This window comes from Sciurus carolinensis, chromosome 10, assembly GCF_902686445.1.
Source record: "Sciurus carolinensis chromosome 10, mSciCar1.2, whole genome shotgun sequence".
NCBI classification, from domain to species: Eukaryota; Metazoa; Chordata; class Mammalia; order Rodentia; family Sciuridae; genus Sciurus; species Sciurus carolinensis.
This window is the reverse complement of record NC_062222.1, coordinates 60,801,593-60,825,085: the sequence shown is the minus strand read 5'-3', so window position 1 is coordinate 60,825,085 and position 23,493 is coordinate 60,801,593. Positions and strand designations below refer to the sequence as shown.

The 23,493-nt window shown below is 36.4% G+C and overlaps 1 protein-coding gene and 1 non-coding gene across 6 annotated transcripts in view; both read left to right on the top strand.

Moving 5' to 3' along the window:
* Bmpr1b (bone morphogenetic protein receptor type 1B) overlaps positions 1 to 23,493 on the top strand; it is a 399,910-nt gene that overhangs the window by 172,050 nt on the left and 204,367 nt on the right. The gene's annotated exons all lie outside the window — the stretch shown is intronic.
* On the top strand, positions 22,508 to 22,614 carry LOC124995195 (U6 spliceosomal RNA). Its single transcript, XR_007110665.1, has one exon. It is a non-coding gene; the product is annotated as a U6 spliceosomal RNA (small nuclear RNA).

The following is a 23,493-nucleotide window of genomic DNA, read 5'->3' as shown; positions in this document are numbered from 1 at the left end:
TACTTAAGACCACCTGAAACCAGTGCCTATCAACAATTCCATTTTGCCAGACTGTGGAACATGAAACTTGACTAAAGTATTGGCTTGAGAGATTCCTAAATGCCAGTAGCTGTCCCAGAGCACTTCCTTTACCTCCCACTGAGGCTTCAGTCAAAGCCACTGTTAAATGTTGGTATTATTTTGGAGGATTGTGGCATATATAAAAACTTAGACCAGCAAGACATGCAGTGGAGAAAGTAAGCTTCAGTCTGTTGGAACACTTAGTAAGTCCCAGGAACTCTGCTGAAATGACTTTCGCTTTGTTCTCATAACATGCTGCTTCTCATTTACTTTAGTCTCCCTTCTGTTATCATCACTCCACTGAAACTTTGCAAAGGTAATGAATTACTTCTTCTATTCTCAAATCCATTGACCTCTTTTTAGTCCTTTTACTCTATCTCAGGATCATTTAGCAATTAGGAATTCCCTTCTTAAAATTATTCTCTGTACTCTTATGACCATGGTGCTGCATCTCCCCCTCCTTTGCAGGTTTCTCTGCCTACTCTGCTTCCCTTTTTGGGGTTCTCAGAAATTCAGTCAGAGGTGTTCTCTCTGGGCCCTCTCCTGGCTCACTCCATCCACTTTCATGACTTTGTTAAGCCGTACAAGATGCTGATGGCTCTCACATCTGGTATCCCAGAACAAGTTTGTCTTGCATTGGATCTGATAATTTCTGTACTTATAGACATTATGATTTTTAATTATAATTATGGAAATTACAAAAATAGAATTCTACATTTACAGAAGTATAATTATTAGCACCACACTCTAACCAACTGAACTAACGGGCGCCCCAGAAGTATAATTTATAATTATAATTTCAGAAATTACATCTCATTGGAAGATAAACAGGAACTTCAAGCTTGGCATGTCTCATATCCCAAACTATGCTCATTTTCCCTTCCCACACCAGTTTTACTTCTCTTCCTTTGTTCCCTAATTACTCAACTGTACCATTATTCTACCCGTTGCCAAAACCAGAAACCTAGAACTCCTCATGGGTCCTTGTGTGCTGTATCTTCAACTGAGTTTTTAAGACCTACTTGCCCTCTCTCCTTAATATTTCTCAAGTATGTCCACCATTCTGTACAGCTAAGCTGTGCTCCTGTGGCACAGTGTGTTGAATTCTAAGACACTGTATTGTAGTAACTTGTTTTTTATATTTTGTGACACTCAATATTTATGGATAGGGACTGTGTCATTTCCCCCCTTTTATATGCATTACTTATAAATATTCAGTGTAGGATTAGTAGGTGTATTTGTAAGAATGTTGAATGAATTAATGAGTAACCAAACTGAGATCAATAGCAGCAGCATTCCACTCGAGGGACTCATTGCCTAGTGAAAAGATTCCTAAGTACAAATAATTTTTTTTCTATTTGAATATGTTCTAATTAGTTATACATGACAGTAGAATGCATTTTGACACATTGAACACAAATGGAACACAACTTCTCATTCCTCTGGCTGTATATGGTGCAGAGTCACACCAGTAGTATGATCATATGTGTATATAGGTTAATAATATCCATCTCATTCCACTGCCTTCCCATCCCCATAACTCCATCCCTCCCCTTTGTCCCCTCTGCCTAATCCAAAGTTCCTTCATTCTTCCCTACCCTCCCTCCACATTATGGATTAGCATTTGCTTATCAGAGAAAACTTTGGCCTTTGGCTTATTTCACTTAGCATGATATTCTTCAGCTCCATCCATTTACCTGAAAATGCCATAATTTCATTCTTATTTAAGGCTGAGTAATATTCCATCCTGTATATGTATCCCGTTTTCTTTGTTCATCTGTTGAAGGGCACTGAGGTTGGTTCTATAGTTTAGCTATTGTGAATTGAGCTGCTATAAACATTGATGTGGTTGTGTCACTGTAGTATGCTGATTTTAAGTCCCTTGGGTATAAACTGAGGAGTGGGATAGCTGGGTCAAATGGTGGTTCCATTCCAAGTTTTCTGAGAAATCTCCATACTGCTTTCCAGAGTGGTTGCAACAATTTGTACTCCCAGCAGCAATGTACGAGTGTACCTTTTCCCCCCACATCTTGTCCACACTTTATTATTGCTTGTATTCTTGATAATTGTCATTCTGACTGGAATGAGATGAACTCATAGAGTAGTTTTGATTTGCATTTCTCTAGTTGCTAGAGATGATGAACATTTTTCCTATGTTTGTTGATTGTATTTCCTCTTCTGTGAAGTGTTTGTTCTGTTCCTTAGCCCATTTATTGATTGGATTATTTGGGGGGTTTTTTTTGGGTGTTAAGATTTTGAGTTTTTTATATATTCTGGAGATTAAAACTATGGAACACTAAAGAAAGAAATTGAAGGAGACCTTAGAAGATGGAAAGATCTCCCATGCTCTTGAATAGCAGAATTAATATTGTCAAAATGGCCATACTACCAGAAGTGAAATACAGATTTAATGTGACTCCTATTAAAATCCCAATGAAATTCTTCATAGAACTAGAAAAAGCAATTATGAAATTCATTTGGAAAAATAAGAGACCCAGAATGGCCAAAGCAATCCTTAGCAAGAAGAGTGAAGCAAGAGGCTTTACAATACCAGACCTTAAATATACTACAGAGCAATGGTAACAAAAATGGCATGATATTGGCACCAAAATAGACATGTAGGCCAATGGTGCAGAATAGAAGACACAGAGACAAATCCACATAAATTTGGTTATCTCATATTAGACAAAGGTACCAAAAACATACACTTGAGAAAAGATAGCCTAATCAACAAATGGAGCTGGGAAAACTGGAAATCCATATGTAGCAAAATGATATTAAATCTCTATCTTTCACCCTGCACAAAAATCAACTTGAAGTGGATCAAAGACTTAGGTACTAGAACAGAGACCCTGCACGTAATAGAAGAACAAGTAGACCCAAATCTTCATCATGTCAGCTTAGGACTTGACTTCCTTAACAAGACTCCTAAAACTCAAGAAGTAAAATTAAGAATCAATAAATGGGATGGATTCAAACTAAAAAGCATCTTCTCAGCAAAGGAAACAATCAATAATGTAAAGAGAGAGCCTACAGAATGGTAGTACAAATCATTTTTAAAAGCCATCAAAAGATTGTTATAATATAGTGTGGTATGAGCTAGTAAAACTCATGTTTTCAAGTAGGAAGTGATTAAATGTTAATATCTCAAGAGACTGTTTCTTTTTTAAGGGACTCTCTCTTGAAGAGATATAATAGAGGTGTAGAAATGTTTGTGATATCCAGCCATGTTTCTTTGAAATGAGGCCATTTTGTGACATTGGAGATATTTACAGTACTTTAAAAAACAATTTTACTGACTCTTTAAAACTCTATCTCATCTTTTGTCAGTTTCATGAGGATTCAAAAAAGTGAGACAGTATGTATTAAATTTTTTGACATCTATTTGGCTGGTTAAGAGGCACGAGGACCATTGTTTCTTTTCCTTTTCCCTATGAAACTACTGTTACAATTTCTGTTCTCTAACAGAGTTTGAAATGATTCTGGTCTTCCAGTTTGTATTTTATAGATAATTCACTAATAACTAATTATAAAAATACATTTTTTTCCACCTTCTATCTAAAACAATTTAGTAGGACATAATGCTGGATCTATTACTTTGGGAACCCCCACATTTTAAATGGTGTTGTGACAGAATTTTGGGCAGGCAGTTGGTGAAGCTTAGTAGCCCTGTTATCTCCCACTTGTTAGTCATATAAGCTGCTTTTGTTATCTATTGGAGGATTTTTTAAAAAATTAGTTTAGAGGAAAATATTTTGAAAACCATTGGTTTACTTGATGTAGGTATTCAAGGAAATTGTCTTGCTGACAAATGAGAGAAACAATGAAAATAGAAAATGTATAGTATTTTCTTTCACTAACTACTCTTTTCACATTTCACTTGGAGGTACCCTCAAAGACAGGGACTGGGGAATGCTGTGTGTTTCTAATTGTAGGCAGGCGAAGTGTCCTGTCTCATCTGTTTTCCATCAAATACTTTGAGTCCCACATGATATTTCCATTGTCTGGTAAGAGAACCTATGAACCAGGGCCTGACAAGGGTGGAGTGTGAGGAAGAAATTTGGGGGGATGATGAGAAGCAGAAGTTCAGTGCTTCTGAAGAGCCAGGAGAAGGGTGGGCAGTGTTGCCAGCGTCATGGTGTTCACATCACAGTGCTGAGAGGCCTTTCGTGCCAGGAAGCCCAGGTCAGGTCAGGGTTTTATAGATTTTGGCCAAGGTCTGTTTCAGATGAAAAGTAAGTGTTTAAAGGTGCTGACCATTGCCCTAGCTTTCTTTCCCATTCCTTTGGTCCCTTTCTTCTCTCCCCTGCCCCAAATAAGCTTATCCTAGATGCAAAATCCAGGTTGCTACCATAGTAACCATGCAAATAGAGCATAAAGGAGTGCTATGTGCTTTAGTGTCATGAAAGTGGAAGGAAAACTACACATGGAGATACTTACAGATAACATAGAGGATGGTGCAGGGAAGTGTCTCTGAGAGAGAGGGTTGGAATGGACTTTGCCCAAGAAATAACTTGGACCTGAAAAAGCAGATATAATGATTCTTTTTGACCTAGGGAGTAACCATATCTCTTGAAACACTTTAAAAAGTTGGCAATGTTGATTCAAAACACTATTTTTAAAAACTTACTTTCTAAATGATATTTTTTAGGGAAACTGTAACTGTCAGTTTGAAGGATGGGATTCTCTTCAGCAGAGCTTGTAAAAATATCCATGGCCATATGTGAAACAGGTTTAGGGCAGTTTGTCATAAATAAATGAGTTTGTCAAATACGTACGCACAAAACCTTTTTTTTTTGGCCTCAGAGGAAAAATTCCAGAGTCATAGGTAAAGAAATAATGGCATTTTTACAGCACATCTCACACATAAGTAGACATTACATTGATATATGTGTTACTAGGAACCAGTAGCTTAAGGACAGGGGTTAATTATATCTGGGGGAAAGATAATATTGGAAAGTCCAGATTTGGATGTGGTCAGGTCTGGGGTCTTAGTAAGAGGCTGAGGAAAACATTACTTTTATTCTGGCAATGACTGCCCAAGAAGCATATTTTTTTAAAATGTATTTTTTTAGTTGTAGGTGGACACAATACCTTTATGTTATTTCTATGTGGTGGTGAGGATCAAACCTAGGGCCTCACACATGCTAGGTGAGCACGCTACCACTGAGCCACAACCCCAGCCAAGAAGCATGGTCTTTAATCATGGTAGCCACGCTTGGTTCAAATCCTTCACTTCTAATTATGAAGACAACATACGTTCGTAATAGAAATTATGTTTAGTTCTACAGCCATTGTGAACACTTGTGGTCTTTTTATGCATGAGTATGCATATATATTTGAAAGATGCATATATAATATGTTTTGATATAATGTAAACTCATTAAAATTGGAATCAAGCTTTACATTTAATTTGTAAGCTATATTTTTATTTCATTCATTTAATACTTCTTCATTGTGTACCATAATGTAGGGATTTTATATCTATTATGTATTCCCCCAAAGCATGGCACTTAATATTCTGTGTTGTAATTTATTGAACTTGTTCTTTATTTTTGAACATTTATGTTGTTTTAAGTTTTCGCTATTGTAGTTAATGTTAGATCCTTGCCTTTTTGCCACTTCGGTTCTTTTGTTGCAGTATTTCTGATTATTTTCTGAATCGTATTTTCAAGAAATATAATTATATTTTAATAATCCACAATTTAGGGAAAGTTAGATGAACTTAAATTTTTATAGCACCCAAACAATAGGATATTGAGGAGAAAATATAAGACATAATTACTACAGCTTCCTTTTCAGTAACCCAGAATACTGGGTAGATTTTAAATGGTTTAGAGTTTAGCATCACTTTATTGTTGGTGCATTGAAATTCTACCATTGTGGGATTGCCTGATATGTCACAGGTATTTGTGGTGAGAGATCATGTCCTTGTGAACTGCTTTTTATTTCTCAGACACCTATCTGAGACCCTCTCAACCCCCAATTTGTATGTGTATAGCAGTGTTTAGGGCCTAATCCTGTACACACTCCTGAGTTAGTGATGCTGGAAAAACATTTCACCTTACTATGACCTTAGGGAACAAAAGAAACAGAAGAATTTAAGAGAAAAGCCTTACTCAGTGCATAGAAGTAGTCAGTTGTGTTGCATGATAGTCAACAAACTGCTTTTATTGAATTTTGAACTGTATATGGTAAGTGGTTCTTTTAGATATTCCCTGCAGTAGCTCATGTCTGTAAGGTGAAAGATACCTGATAGTTTGCTCCCTTCTTCCCTCCCCCTGCTTTCTCTCTCTCTGCCTGAATGTATGTACACACACACATGTCTTTTTTCAAACATGTGATTTGGTTCACATCAGTAATTTGTAGCATCTACAAATATTGAGTCAAGTGTTTATAATCTTCCCATGAAATGCTTCAGAGTTCGTCATATGAAGTCATTGGTTTCTCTTCAGTGCTAAGTCATAGCAAATTATCATCTTTTTTAGGTTGATTTTGTAGAGTGTTAAGTGCTATTTAAATTTCCTTAGATATGAAGCCATTTATTTTTCTCCTAATCACTTAAAATAGCACAAACCAATCAACTGGAGTTTTTCTCTTTTTTATGAATCTACTGATCTACCTCTGACTCACGTGCATGTTTCTGCCTTTAGGTCAGTGGGAACTTTTCCCAGCCGTGTTTTCTTTTTTTTCCCCCCTTCATTCCTAATTTCTCTCAGGAACAAATGGCAGCATAGTTAAGCATTAGAAACTTGTTGCTGAAGGTGCTAACCTAAACATCAGTGCCAGGATACGACTGAGACTTAATAGACTAATTAATTTGTCTACTGCACCCTGACCTGGGAATTACATACAATGGGCTATACTTATGGAACTGAGAGACTGGGATCCAGAGTAGAGAAAATGCAACATTTGTATGCTTTATATATCAACAGGCAATTAATACTGACTTCTTTAAGAAAACAGGTTTTGAAAGTAGAACCCTGTTCCATCAGGTGTTCTTGAAGGTTTGATACTATATGATTCTGTGTGCCTTTTTGTTTCAGTTTTCTTCTTTTACATTTTACAGTATTACCAAATAGAACCCTCAGATGACTTGATCCAAATATAAATGTACTGCTGACCTCCAAAAGAGCAAAATTATATATAATACCCCATAGTTTCTCTATTCTCTCTTCTAACAGTGTGTCCTCAAAATAAGCACAGTAATTCTTAGGAAAAAAATATGAACTTGAAGCTTGAATGGCATTCTGAAACTTGTTTGTGGTATGAATTCCTCACTATGGTATTCATACTTCTTTCAGCAAGAAGATTAGTTTTGTTTCCTTTAACTTCCTTTTCTCACTTTTCCATTTTAGAGGTAGTTTAAACATATTTCAGTGACAACATTTGACCACGGAATTCATGGTGCTGAAGAGAAACTGAATTGAATAAATCTATTAATATTACTATGTCAGTCTATGGGTTCTGTACCTCTGGATCTTGTGTATTCACAGAGGCACTAAATAATCTCTTTGCTATTAGGAGTTTATGTAGAACAGAGTTTTAGCATTTCAGTAGTTTGTGAATGTGGAAGCATTCATTAGAGCACCAAACGTGTGCAGAGCTTTTGGGAGACACTCTTCTAGGCACTGCTGATAAAGTTGTGAACATGTCTGGCATTTACCAGCTTCGCTAGGGATTGCACAGAGGAAGTCACACACCGAGTAAACACACAGAGTGATAATAGAGCTTAAGGCTGTGGTGCAAAAAGATGAAATAAAAGACTGTGTGTGTGTGTATGTGTATATGTGTGTCTGTCTGTCTCTCTGTCTATAGTAGCGAAGGTATTTAGGGAATGACTTTCAGGGAGGCGATCACAGAAGTGCTAAGCAGTGAACTGATAGCCTTTGGGTACATGCTGGTCTTGTTTAGTACTGGCAGTCACTTTACCTGAAGAAATATGCAAGAGATCATGTTTCTCAATATTGGTGTAATGCATGAGACATAGTCGATGCTCAGAGAATGTTAGCTGGATGAGCAAAATAGATAAATATGGATAAAGTGACTTAAGGAGGTTTGGTTTACCTTTTAAAGTTATAGTGTTGCCTCCAGTGGTGAAGTTAAAGGTTTCAGTTTTGTATGAATTTCTTATTGCTAAAATGTGATGCTAGCCTCACCTTAGCAGTGATTTATTATTTCTTTTATAGGTTTCAGAGTAGTCAAGAGTGTAGATGTACCTGAAGTGGATGTCTCTTGTATAAATCCAGTAAGAGAAGACTGCTTTTGTAACAGTGTCTTATGCTACTAATATCATTGGCATATTTACATGATTGGTCTTCTAAATGAAACCAGATGGTCATAATCATATACCTCATAGAAATTATATCATTGGTGTCAACACACAAAATCATTTTATGATTTTTCCCTGAAGTTACTGGAGGCCATTTGCCACATTTCTAACCAGGTCACATAGAAGTTAGTTAAGGTGTTACGGCAGTAATTTGAATTCTGGGGATAGAGTGGTTCCAAATGAAGGTAAGAAGTCAAGTGGCACAAAAACCTAACACAATGAGTGACAGTCAATTTGACTTTTTTGCCTTCAGATGAATTTTTTGTACTGATTTAAAAAAGCCCGATGAGCGGGCATGTTTGCAGCCTCTTCACTTTGACAGGCTTTTTGGAAGAGACAGACAGGAGATAGAATTCTGTTATCTCTGAACACTTGGTGTTTGAAAGACATTCCAAGATCAGTAGGCAGATAAACAGTTTCCAGTTTAGTCTTTAAAATATTAATCTTGACCTGTTTCTTCTTGTTTATACACCAAGAACTACAGTTTTAAAGATAGAACGTACTTTTAATTTATTCTCAAGCTAAGAGTGAATTTGACTTTCAGCAAAGATTCATGTTAAATGTTGCTCAGAATTCTTTTCCTGACTCTCCTATCCTTCGGTTTGTTTTCATCCATACCTACGCTTTTTTTAAAATTTTTTTTTTCCTTTTTTTTTTTTTTTTTTTTTTGGTGCTGGGGGTCGAACCCAGGGCCTTGTGCTTACAAGGCAAGCACTCTACCGACTGAGCTATCTCCCCAGCCCCCTTAAAATATTTTTTTTAGTTATTGATGGACCTTTATTTTATTCACGTATTTATACGTGGTGCTAAGAATCGAACCCAGTGCCTCACACATGCTAGGCAAGAGTACCACTGAGCCACAACCCAGGCCTGCACACCTATGCATTTAATGATTGTGATTCCTTTCCCTGCGTCCCTTAGCTCCTTGTCATTTCTCTGTTGGACTCTAGTTTCTTATGATCTGTTCATTTCCCTTCTTTTCAGACTGCCTATCATTTAATTTGCAGCATGGACATCCAATCCTGTCAGTCTCCATAAAGTGACCTCCTCCTGCTGGTGCCTGCAGGGTTAGAGGAATATGCCATGTGAAATTAAGGCCCTTTGGCTTCAGGGAGTCTTTGCCTGCCATCCTCACCTTGTCACCTGTCACTAGCTTTTCCACACCCACACTGAGAACCTGTGTGGTTTTAAATAGTTCCTTACACATCTGCTTGCTCATCCACTCAGGTCTGTCTCTTTACATTTGCTGTTCCTGCTTTCTTACATGCCATTCTTACTTCTTGACTTGTTTACTTGGCAACTTTTATTTATCCTTCATGATTCTGTTTAAAGAAAATCTATCTTTCTCTGTGATACCTTCCCGGGCAGAATTGATTAAGCATGTGTTGACTATTTTAATTTGCAAAGGGATAAATCAGATAGGGGAAAGTAGGACAATGAATGATGGTTGCTATGGATATCAGTGGTACATGAGAGAGAGGTTAGTCCACATACACTGATAGTCAAGTACTAAAAGCAAATGCCAGATGAAAAGTGAGATGATTGACATAAGAAGTATCTTTTTTTAACGGTGGATTTAATGAAGAACAGGTAGACCAGAAATACTATAGGGCAAAAATGAATGGTCTAAAGGTAATAATCTGGGGAAATTTAACAAGTCCTGTTTGTTCAGTTACTTTTCTGTATCCCTGCATCTTCAGAAATGAGGTTGCTCATTTCTTCCTGGTTTAAGAAAACCACCTCTTACATGAGCATCTTACTTCAGGAGAAGTTTAGCTAATCCTTTCTAGATTTCATGACCTGCTTCAAGTACCAGGGGTAAGAACAAGGTCCAAGTGATCTTTTGCTTCTGGCACTTTTTTTCAGACTCCTTCCAGCTTACTATAATATGCCAAGTTCCATATTTGGTGGAAGTGAGTCCTGAACCTGTCAAATCCATGAAGGTACAAACAGTGTTGAGTTTGCTTTATCATGTGTCTAGAAGAAGACTCTTATGTGACTGGGTACTAAACAGTAGTTATGAACAATATTTATTGAGATCAAAGATGTTATGGCTGGAGCATTGTTTATCCTTGTGGAGAAAACCAGAAAAAAAGCATGTAAGCAAAAAGCCAGATTCATTAGATTTCAAGAGAACAGTGAGAACCATTTAATCTGAATTGAACATGGCTGTGGGATGGAAGCAAAACCATCTCCCTGGGGAATCAAAAAAGAGGAACCAGTGGGTGTGTGCAGATGGCTTACAGACCAACCAAGTAATTAAGTAAGTGTGCAGGGCTAAAATCTATAGCCACAAGAAGCAGCTATAAAATTCTCACTTGCATAATAGTTCCCTGAGAGCATTGGGCTATTTCAGTGACACAGACATGAGACATGAAGAAAATTTAGAGAACCCTTAGCCATTTGTTCCCTTTGGGTCCTGAGGTCCCACAGTTAACCAATGCCTTTCCACTTTTCATGGTTTTCTTGTTTGTGTTTTGAATGTGATGCCCAGGGGATAGCAGGGATAGAAAGCCATGCTCATGTGCCTTAGAATCACTTATGTTTTTTAAAGTCCCTGTTTGGTCTTTGGAATTTGATTTTGGTAAAATCTCTATTTGGTTCTTGGAATTTGTTATTGGAACATGTCGAATTGATAGCATTTTGTAGATAGGGAAATTGTGTTCTCAATATGCTTTGGATTTTGAGGTACCATAGAAGATAACTGTAATAATAGTTTACAGTTAATGTATTCCAAATTCTCTTTAAAAGCACATTATAATTTGAGCAATACACTATTTCTGTGACAACCCTTTGTGGAAGGAAATTAGGTCAAAGAAAGGTCTGTGAATTTTGCCTAATATTCTAGACAGTCAGAGTCCATAATCTTAACTCTGAATCACTGTGTTCCTTCTGCCATTAGGACAAATAAAAAATTGTTTAAGGGCTCTGATATCCTAAATGGGAATAGCCAACTTTTAACAAAGTATTATGGAGACATATGATAGACCCAGATGCTTAAATTGATACATTTTTAAAAAAATATTTTTTAGATGTTGATAGACCTCCCACACGCACCTCTTGAAAACTTGGAATGGAACCACCATTTGACCCAGTTTCCCACTCCTCGTTTATACTCAGAGAACTTAAAATCAGCAAATTACAGTGACTCAGCCACATCAATGCTTATAGCAACTCAACTTGCAGTAGCTAAACCATGGAACCAACCTAGGTGTCCTTGAACAGATGAATGGACCTTTATTTTTTATTCGTTTATTTATATGTGGTGCTGAGAATTGAACCCAGTGCCTCACACATGCTAGGCAAGTGTTCTACCACTGAGCTACAACCTCAGCCCCAAGTTGATATATTCTTAAGGAAAGTCTGTATGTGATTCAAAAAGAGTTACAACTACAGATATAATTTTCCCCTATATTTCTTTTTTGTTCTATAATTCATTTTATAGCTTCTAACCTAGTATTATGAGATAAAACCAACATAATAACTAAACTGTTCACAAATTTAATACTTCTTGATAACATGATTGTACGTGATATCACTAGATCATCCTGACCTCTTAAAGACTTCAGTTTGAAAGTAGGTTTAAGGGTCCACTGTGAGTGTGTATTTGGAAATTCTCCTAGACTAACCTAATGTGCTAGTTTGTGCTTGATTTCATCAGTCCTGTGAAGTTCGTAAACTTTGTTAAACCTGTCATGTCCCAATGTTCTGTATATAAGACATCTATAAAAAATTTAAACTGAGCAATTTTATAAGTATCTTATGCAATTTCATGTTTTATAAGTGTCCTATATACAGGATGATGGCCCATAATGAGTTTTAAAGACAGGCCGAAAGCAAACTGATAACTACCTAACATTGGATATCTCACTGCAGCTTTCTGATTTTCTGTTAAATTCTTCATAGAAACAAACAGAGATAGCATATTACTACTACAACTTGGTAATATGTAGCAGAAAAATCTTATTTGTTATTTTATATTTTTTATATTTTTGGATTTCCATGATTTGATCATAACTTTCTCCAGGTATTTCCTAGGAAAATGTCACTTTTTGGGTGTGACATATTTTAAGCCAAAAGCATATTGGGACACTTTTACCACGGGTGAAGCAAGCCAACACTCACGAAATTACCTGGAGCACTTCTACAGTATCCTATTCAGTCAATGTGTTCAGTACTTTACACTGAATTGTTGGCTCTGAATCAAATACATTTACAATTTACCCCCATTTTTCTTTTTTGTCTAGGAACTAGGTCACCAGCACTAATGCCTTTGGGGAGTTATTATTATGTTGTGATAATCAAACATTTGTGAAATAACAAAACAAGAATTGACTGGCAGAGAACAGTTTGACACTGTGTTAGTCAGTTTTTCATCTGACTTCTTATAAATTAAGACTTTTTCAGTATTGCTTATGGGCATTTCAGTATGTCATAGTCCTTGGGGAATAAAAATTTCATAATTTCATCAGAGCTTTATGTTCTTGAAAATTTTTTTTGTGTCTTCTTCATAATTGTTTAATATGTGAAGAAGTAGTGTTTACTGAATTCCAGGGTAGATATAGGCTGCATTCATGTGAGGACGCTGGATTGCTAATTAGAATATAGCTAGTTACTGAATTAAGTGTCTCTATCATATCCCCAACTATGCACTAAGGCCACCGTAACTGCACTGAATTTGCTTTTCAATTTTAGCTGAACTGAATGTGTTACCAATCTTCGTTACTTCTCCCTCTGTTGGTCTCCAGAACTCACTCCTGAAGTTCATTCTCACTAACACAGCAATCCTCTTCAAAGCTTTCATACTCGAGTTACTGAGTTTTGGCACAGACTTTTAACTGATTTTTCTGCTTCTGATTTTTCTAACCCCCTGCAGAATAGTTTCTCTGATTTTTGAAGTGCATGGTAGTAAGTAAGTTATGCATATTCAAGTAAATGGTCATCAACTGGTCAGAAATCAGTTCTCAGAGGTAGTAGTGAAACCTGTATCCTGGTGCTCCTATAGGTGTTTTCTAAAAAAGAAATGCTGCTTGTTACTTTGAATGAATAAACATTTAATAGTTAAAATTAGCATTTTCTTTGTAAAGATTTTCTCTTTTATTTATAAAATATATTTAGACATTTAGAAAGGAGAAGATCATGATGAAAGATCAGCAGGTGGTATGGGCAATATAAACAAATGAAAGTGAATTAGCATACTTATAGGACATTTTCACAAATCAGTGAGGTTGTTGAATTGGTAATGATCCATTTTTTCTGGGCTTATTTTCAAAGGTTTGGGCTCTATGTTTTCAAGAAGAAAATAGGGTTGGGGATGTGGCTCAGTGATAGAGCACAGACCCAATATGTGCAAGGCCCAGGGTTCAATCATCAGCTGTACACACACACACACACACACACACACACACACACAGAAAGGAAAAAATGAAAAAAGAAAGAAAGAAAAACAAAAGATAAATCTGATTCTAGCTTTTTTGCTTTTCATCAAAGTTTTTTAGTAAAATTGTTGATACTGAAAAGTGTGCAGAGAAGTTGTGTGAACATTCCCTTCTATTATTTTGCTTCTCAAATGCCACTCATCCATTTCCAACAGGTGTCCTGCCAGCTGTGTCCAAGTGGTTCCAGTGATTTAGAATCTGTTTCCACACTTACCTTGTATTGTGGCTATTTACTGTAAAAAGAGTTCTCTGATTACAGAATTCTTTGGCACAGACAAAAGACCAGGAGATAGAAGAGGGAGGCTAATTTGAGGTTTACCTGTTACTGCTCTGGAAGAAGGAAGAAGTGGGGGTGCTAAGATCGCTTTGTGTGTAGTGCTGGCACTGATAAATGAACTTTTCTTTTAATCTTGTGTACTTTGGCATGTATATTTATGTTGTGGCAAGGAAAAATTTAAATGGAGTCAGAATAACTTTATTTTCACAGCTGCATGAAGATACAATGAAAGACAGTTCCAGTTCTCAGAAATTCTAGAGCTATGTGGTCTATTAAAATGGAAAAGATCTCTTTTACTTTACCTCTTTGATGAAGAAGTGAGCAACATGTAATGTCTTTTCTATCTATAAAGTTATATGGTTAGTGATCATAAATAACTGGGAACAGGTAGGAAAGTTTACGAACATATGACCCTTTTGTCAAGATAATAAAAGCAAACTTCAGTACTTTTGGATATTTATATGTTTCATGCTGCTGAGTTTAAACTGTTCTTTGTTTGCTTGTTATTAATCAACCAAATAAATAAGACTCAATAGACAGTACATTAAATAAAGCAGTTTCTCATGCTGATAAGAAGGTTTTACTGTCAGCTATAAATAATCATGGTTGAACCATCTCATTCAAACTGTAGTTATGTAGTTAAACATGGTAACAGATACCATGTTTCAATGTCACGTTATAGCTTATATCAGATTTAACTGTTGCTGTCACTTTATGGCATGCTACTGTTGGACTGTATTTTACCTTTATAGTTGAATTCTAAATAAAAGCAGGTGTTAAGAAATGTTGCCTTAAGAGTTGCAGGAACAGGATAGAGTATATCCAGGCAAATAAATATGGTCTTATTTGTGACATTGCAAATATATTTGTTCTTTGTGGACAGAATAAAACTTGTTAAGGGCTAGGGAATGGTCCAGAACTTTCTATATCTTTGTATGTATATCCTGTGTTATATATGTGCATCTATATGAATTGTAGAACTGCTCTTCATGACATTGATCCCAAGGCACTGAAGTGTCCTTTGTCATCAACCTGCCTCTATTAAGTTTTGAACTTTCCCTTTCTCTAGAAAATGAAAATAACTAGACCACTTCATTCTAAGAATAGTCTAGTATAGGTTGATCATACCTAATACAAAAGTCCAACATCTGAAACTAGAGCCTTGTAAATGCTAGGCAAACAGTCTATGCATTCAGCTACATCCACAGCCCCCAAATCTGAAACTGCTTGAGCATCATCAATAGGTAAAGTGTATGTAAATATTTTACAATCTGAAAACCTTTCAAATCAGAAATTTTCTGGACTTGGTGTTTTTCATAAAGGATTCTTAACCTGTATATGTGGCAGACAAGCTGGCTGTGTACTCAGGAATCCTGAATGTGAAGTCTTGCTCTTTTCTTCACTCTGTGTGACACTGTGTGAGCTATTAACATAAATTCCTTTGTGTGTTCAGCTTCAACTGAGGGTAATAATAGGACCTATTACATAGGTTTGTTTGTAGGTTAAACGAATTAATATGTGTGCCATGCTTAGGACAGTGCCCTGCGTCAAGACTTAACTGGTTCATTCCGATGCTTGGTCCTCCCATCCCTGATGACTATAGCTTGAGAATTACTTTTGCAGGAAAGTGGGACTTTATGTAGCCTTGTTTTTCATGATATTCACTTTGAAATTAAGGAAATGAAAATGGAATACCATAAATAATTTCTTCAAGATTAGACAACTAGTTAGTGGCTAATTTGAGCCTGAAACTTAAACCTTTTTCTTTCTTTTCTTTATTGTTTTTGGTACCAGGGGTTGAACCCAGGGGCACTTAACCACTGAACCACATCCTCAGTCCTTTTTTTTTTTTTAATTTTTAAATTTTGAGACATGGTCTCACTAAGTTGCCTGGGGCCTTGCTAAGTTGCTGAGGCTGGCTTTGAACTTGTGATCTTCCTGCCTTAGCCTCCCAAACCACTGGGATTACAGGTATATGCCACCACACTTGGCTAGCACTTTTTCTTTTTCTTTGTTTTTTGTTAAAATTGAGGAAAAATTCACCTATCATAAGATTAACCAACTTAAAGTGTACAATTCAGTTACATTTAGTACTTTCATTGTGTGTACAACCATCTTTATCTAGTCTAAAAGACTTCGTCACCTGAAAGGAAACTGGTGATGCAGTCACTCCTCACTGCCCTTTCAGCCCCTATCCATTGATAAACTACTTTCCATCTGTAAGGATTCACCCACTCTGGATATTTCACATAAATGGAGTCATACAATATGGACCTATGACAATCCTTTGTGAATGTACTGAATTTGTTCTGTTTTTTTCTCTCAAGAATATTTTAGTAATTTTAGTAGTTATCATTTAGGCATTTGATTTTCAAAATTTCTTTTTTTCTGATTTGGACTTGAAGATCTTTAAAATACTGAAAATGTGGATAGTAGAAAATACTTAATATTCATATATTTTAAAAGTTATTTTAAAAATCTTCACTTGGACTGTGGTTTGCATGCTTTGTTATGAAAGAACCTAAAATGAGGAAACCAGGCTCTTCTACATTGGCATCTGACCCAGGATGAAACTATTAAGTATTTTGCCATAAAAATTGGTAGCAAGTTTTTAACATACAGGTGTAAACTCTTAAAATTAATAAAGCATGATTGCCTTGCATTTCTCTGGAGACCATGATTTAATTCAGTATACTTACTCTGTAGATATATCACTAAAGAAAAATGGTTTTATTTGCTTAGGAGACCTTGTACAGTCTTCTTTCAGTGGTCTAATGATTTATGTGCAATTTTTGCAAAGCACTGTGACATGTAAGGTGACATGATAATATTTGTACTTTTTGGATAGTTCTTGGGGTTAGGGAGGCTAAATAAAGGCAGAACTATAGAGAGGACCTAATTACCTGCCTTCAGTATTTTTTTTTTTAGACGAACTTACTGCCTTATTGTAACAGTACTATAATGTTTATGGTGCAACCTGTATACCTCCATTGACTGGAGAGATTGAATGGCCTGACTGTCTGGGATATGTAATAGATTCCAGCCTTTTTCCGTGACATCATTATTATAACAGACTTCTTTGAGAATATGAACAGCAGCTGTGCACTTTTGTGAGTTTTACATTATGAACCATAACAACTTTTCAGCTCTATACAAGTGATAGGGCAGCTTGATACTTAACAAATGAAGCCAAATTCTGAGCTGTGAAACTGTTAACAGATCTAGTAATGACATGGGCCCCACGTATGGAACATTTCATAACACAACAGGGGAAACGGGTGACAATCATTTAGCACATTGGCTAAAAGGCTTTTCTTTACCTCTTGTTCAGTGTAACTTCACTGAGTACAGAATTATAATTTGTGTGTCAATACCTTATCACACCTATCTTCACATAAAGTAGTTTATTTTGAAAGTTTAATCAGATTTTCCAGCATATCAGTGTTCCATTTTCTATCCTTTAAGTAGAAAAACAAGAATTATTGTTCCTTCAGGATAAAAATACTTATTCCTACCCTAAAAGTAGTAATCCGATGGGAAACAAATCTTTTGGTTCAATATTCATGGATCAATTAGTTATAGGAAGAGATATCTACTTCTAATCTGCAGAATAGTAAGGCAAAAATAAAGCATCTTAAAATTTATCTAGCTATTGTCCATCTCCCTATAAAATTCTTTACTTACCATGTTTGCCTCATCAGTTTTCTTTACTTGAATAATAAATGATACTGTGATTGGCAGTATAAACTATAGGACTTCCATGTTTCTATTTTCTCTAGTGAAAGTCTAACTTAGTAATAATGTTGGAATATTTGTTTTCCTGGGATAGTTAAATTATGCAGAATATTTTAAACAGATCAAAATTCTTGAGATGGGAACATTTTTAGAAGAACACCTTTTATAATTCCTTATTATAAATCTAGACTCTTGGAATAACAATGATCTCACAAATCTTTATGTACATATCTTGCTAGAAGTAGTGAGTATTGCTATGGAATGTTGGTGAATCTGTTATCTTTTATGATTCATCAGTGAATTCTTAACTTTTTAGATCATTGCCACTACTTTTTTTTTTGAATGGGCATTACTGCTTTTTTGGAAACATTCAAGAATATAAAATGCTTATTTTTCTTTTTTAGATTTCCATTGAAAATTACAGGAAAATTATAAGTTTTAAAAACATCAAATCTTGCAGTTTGTTCTTAACTCCTGTTAATTTTATCTTTGTTTTTATACATGAGTTAGTTTGAAGTGAGGATGTTATACCTTGAGGAAAAAAAAAAACGATCTGGAGGAAGGTCTTATAATGCAACTTCTTACAGAAGACACTGGAACAAATTTGAAATAAACTACATATAATTGAATTTTCAGTAGTAAAAATTGAAACTATAGTATGTGTTGCTCAGACTAGCCTAAAATTATGAATCTGCTCTTATAAATTTTAGCCTCAATTTCGAAATTAGTTTACTCAGTCAAGCAAAAAAGCCAGCATTAGGTAACTATAGTGTTCGTTTTATAAATGCTCTATTTTGAAGTTAGAACTCACAGTTTATGCCATGATATTCAAAAGGTAAACTTCAAGGAAAGGTCTTGACTTTAGAGGAAGATGTGTGGTCATAATGGTGTGTTTTTAAGGCTTAAATTCAGATTGAGTGATTATCACTCCAGGATTGGAGATTTAATGAGATATACTGAATTAGTCTGGAAATAAATTTCAATTACAATCATTCATTGCATTCCTTTAACAAGTGGTACTTTTTAGTCAAGAAAATTCCAGATATACCTTTTAGGTTGGCTTAATACCCTTTTCATGCTTATCTCTTAGTGAATGTACTTTTAGGAACTGGATAAAGTGAAAGATTTGATAGTGTAAACTTGCTTAGGAATATTTGTGTGGAATAGGCCCATCTTAAAAAAAAAAGTCCCTGTTCTTTTGAGCTCTTCAGTGGTTCATATTAGTGTGCATTAATCTTATCTATTGTAAGGTTTTTGAGGGCTGGAGCATCTCTGTACTTGTATACCCTGAGATGAGGAGCACAGTATGTCCTTAATTTAAATGTTAATTGAAGTAATGTGCTTGCCAAGGAACCAGGATTTGGGCTTTGGGTCACAACCTTTGTGTGATGGGACCCACTGGATAAGTAGCCCAAAACAGTAAAGGTTGAGTTATTCATCTGCCTATCCTGTCCTAGCTCCCATAGCAATAGTCCTTAGGGTTTCACTCCAATGCTGACAGGGTGCCTTTTCTAGCCTGTGCCACCTCTGGCTGTCCCTAGCCTTAGTCCTGAATTATACTCACCTTAACAGGCTTCACTTTAGTCTTCCAAACCTCACAGGTTCAGGTCGTACTACTTACTAACTACCCATATGTCACCACTAGCCACCATCTATTGATGGCTATTATATGTTCAGTTCTTTACTGATGCTAATTCATTTAATTCTCACAATCCTGTGAGACAGGTAACATGTCCAGTGACACACACCAGATAGGGTGGTGATGGGACACTCACCCAAGAGCTGAGTCTAAACCTCTACTCTGAGCCTCTTCATGGTTATAACTGTTGCCCATATGTCAGGTAATTGCATTAATCTAGCTTCAGCTGTGTACTTACCATTCAGACTCTTCCAGAGTGCCTTTGTCCATACCAGGTGGTCAGTTCTACAATAAAACCACCAGAGCCACTCTGAAAGGTCATAGAAGAACAAACATGTTGAGAAGCATGAAGGAGACCTGAAGTGAGGAAGAGAGAGGAGAGACCAGGTTAGTGATAGAGAGGGAGAGAGAGTAAGGTGACATTTATAGTTCTGTGTATCTGTGATCAGAATTTTCAGGCTCCCAAGCCAGAGGTATTGTAGTTAAGAATAAAGTCAACATTTCTTTCTGAAACCAAATGAATGAGTAGAGATTTTGAGGTGTCTGATCCTCATTTAAGTGGGAGCTAACAACAGTCGTAAAGGAAGGATGAGGTTTTGTAGTTCCTACCTTTGAGGAGCTTGGGTCCTTTCTTTTAAAGGATTTGAGGGTCCTTGTATGCTAAGCTCCTCATCTCACCATGCAGCATTGGGCAATTTATATAACTCTCTGAGCTTAAGTTTCATCATTTGCAAGTTGGAGTTTGCCATCACAGATCTGGGCTGTAAAATCAGATCTCTTGGTTTCTTTCCCTCCTTTCTTTCTTTTTAAACTATAGGTGTCTAAGAACAGTTGAAGTTTGCTAAATCTCAGCCTGTGCCTGGGCTTGTGTAGAGGTTGGGAGATGACACTGTGTGGGGAGGCTGTGAAGTTTGTCCTGCTTGGGAGTGTGGGCATAGCTTTCCACCTAACAGGGAGGCAGTCAGAGTTTTTAAGCAGTTTGTTAAGTGTTCTCTGACAGCCGTGATTGAAGGTAAGCAAAAGGGTATGCCATCACACAGGTAATTAAACCTGTCTTTATTTTTTGAAACATGTGAGTTGAATTAAACATGTTTGTCAATAAATTGTATTCTGAAAAGAAATAAAGGTGAAGCTAGTTAAGAGACTAGCCTTCTTTGCAAGGATGGATTTATATTTCTAATTTGTCTGCAAGTGAAGAGTCATTCATTCTTTTAATTCATTCAGTAATGTTAATTGGTGTCTCCACCAGCTGCCAGACTCACATATGTTACTTCCTCAGAGAAAATAATTCAATCTTATCGAGTTGCTGCCTCATGTGAAATAATTGAAATAGGTTATTGTGAGTCAGGGGAAGAAGGATAGCTCCTTGGGACCTTTTAATTGGCCCCAAAAATGTGTTAATTATCTCTACTTCTCATTCATACATATCTCTTAATTATTAACATTTAAAGGCAACACATGTTTAAAAAGCACTCATATATTATGTTTTTTAAAGAAAAATGTTTGGTTTCACTAGCAAGTTCAGAAGAATGTGCCATGACTGTTTATATCACCTTTCCCGTGTTTCTGTCTAGTCTCCAGTACTTTCTCTGTGTGTTTGGAATAGGTTGCATTTCTTTTCCAGAATTTTTATTATGGGGAACAAACAAGTCTCATTTAGACGGTGGTTTTAGTATTTGTCACCACATTCCATTCACTTCATTGCCATTAAAATATCAGCTGGGATTTCCTTTATGGAGCGTATTTTTACAGTAAAGTGGAGGCATCCCAAGCTAGTTCAGCTTTTACCAGCAGGAGATAGGAACAGAGTACCTGATGAAAGCTTTCCCATAATTTCCTTTTGCGAGAGCCAGGTAGAGCTCACAAGGGTGAACCTGCCCACTCAGGTTTATGGAATTGTTACTGGGTAGTTGCTCTTTAGAGGTCAAAAGACGGAGTGAGGAGGAAAACAGGTTGGGATTTGTGATCCTGACAGCAGGCCTACAAATTGCCATACCACCATCAAGTTCCTTATGTAAGTTTCTTAACTAGGGCTCTGTTTTCTCATCTGAAGGATGGACGTCACTGCAGAATAAAGGAAAGCTTGCTGATCCAGGGTTTGTATCTCATCTCCTACCTCTGTCATTTATGGGTCATGAACTTACATCATCTACAAAATGAATCTATCTGATAAAGTCACTGAAGATAAAAATGTCCTCAGAAATAAGTATCTGACTTAACATTAAGCCTTAATAAATGTTATTTTCATCAAAAAATTGTTTCCAACCTCTAAATAGGAACATGAAAGAGCATGTCACACTTGTTTATCTTGAAACTCCCCCACCAAAAAACAAAAACAAAAACAAAAACGAAAATAAAACAGAACTTGGTGAGGTTTGTATTTGATTCTTTCCTCCAAGCAAGCTAGAAAATTACATTATATTCTCATTTTATCTTACTTCTCTGTTATTATAGGCTTAACATTTTATATTTGTAAATGGGTTTTTATGTCCAGAATACTTTTATATCCATTACTGAATTTAGTTCTAGGAATGCCCTATTTCAAGCATTTTGCATGTGGTGTTGACCCATCCTTTTCTGTCACATCTCTGACTTTGAGCCTTCCATTATTCCTCTCTTTGTTTCTTCAGTTTTTTTTTTTCCCTCCAGAAGGGGGAACTTCTCACAGTTCATCCTTATGATACATCTCTGCCAGTTTCAGGGCTTTGAAGCAGTGGTTTTCTTTACTTTCTGGGAACGTCCTTTTGCTCTCACCCAGAGCATGGAGGTCACATGGGAGGTGAACTAAGACCTTCATTGCTTCTCACTATTCTCGATGATGAACCAATGGAGGTGGTTTGAGCAGATCAAGGGCTGCCTTACTCCGTGGAGCCTACAGCAAATCTGGCTCATTACCATACTTTGCCGATTGCTTTCTCTGTGGCTAAATCTTCTCAGTCTGTATTTTCTGCTCATATATTTAATGTCTGGGTGAAAAAGAGTGAGACTTACTCTATTAAGACCTTGACTTAAAAACTGTAGCTTTTGTGCTCGCTTCGGCAGCACATATACTGAAATTGGAACGATATAGAGAAGATTAGCATGGCCGCTGCGCAAGGATGACACGCAAATTCGTGAAGCGTTCCATATTTAAGAAACAAAACAAAACAAAACAAAATGCAGCTTTGGCTAGATGATTAAACTTTCTACCTATAGTGTGGATTGATGTGGTTGCCATACTTGGCTGCTCAGATTGTGCACTACACAATCCTGGGGACTCCATTCACCTAGAATGCTGTATGTAGAATGCACAACTGCCTTTGCTGGGTTGTGATGAGAGGTACATGGACCCATAGAGTAGTTAAACATAACGATAAACATTTCGAAATTATATTTCATTATATTTCTTAACTTCAGTTCAAGTACTTGGGCCCATAGCTCAGGCCTTCAGCCTAGTAGCTGTCTGATCTTGGGCATGTTATTTATCCTTCCTGTGTCTCACATTCCTTATTTTTAAAATAGAAAAACAGTGCCTATCCCAAAGGGGCATTTTGAATGTTAATTGTGTTAATATTTATAAAGTATGTAGAATGATTCTGGCACATACTGAACACCCAATAATGGCTAGCTGTTTTCTTACTGTATGAAAATTATTTAACATATGACTTGCTCCTTGGTAATTCCTGTTGTCATGTAAGACTTATCCTTTGTATTCATAGTTCTTCTTCTTTAGGCTTTCCTAACTTCTCTACATTTCAGATATCTTTCAGCTGTTTTTTGGAATTCCATGTAACAGCAATTATAGTCAGTATGTAATTCAGCTTAGAATTTATGCTGCTTATAGCTTGCATGTTGTTGTCTCTGAAGTGGGAGGACCCTGAAGGCCAGCACCATGATCTGCACCTTTGTGCTGTTCTTAGCTTTAAACCCCTTTCTTCTCCTTGCCTGCCACCACTCAGCTGAACACTTCTAGTTTTTCCCTCTGCTTAGGGCTTGAGGTTTGGAAATTGTAATAGACCATTGAAACTTTTCA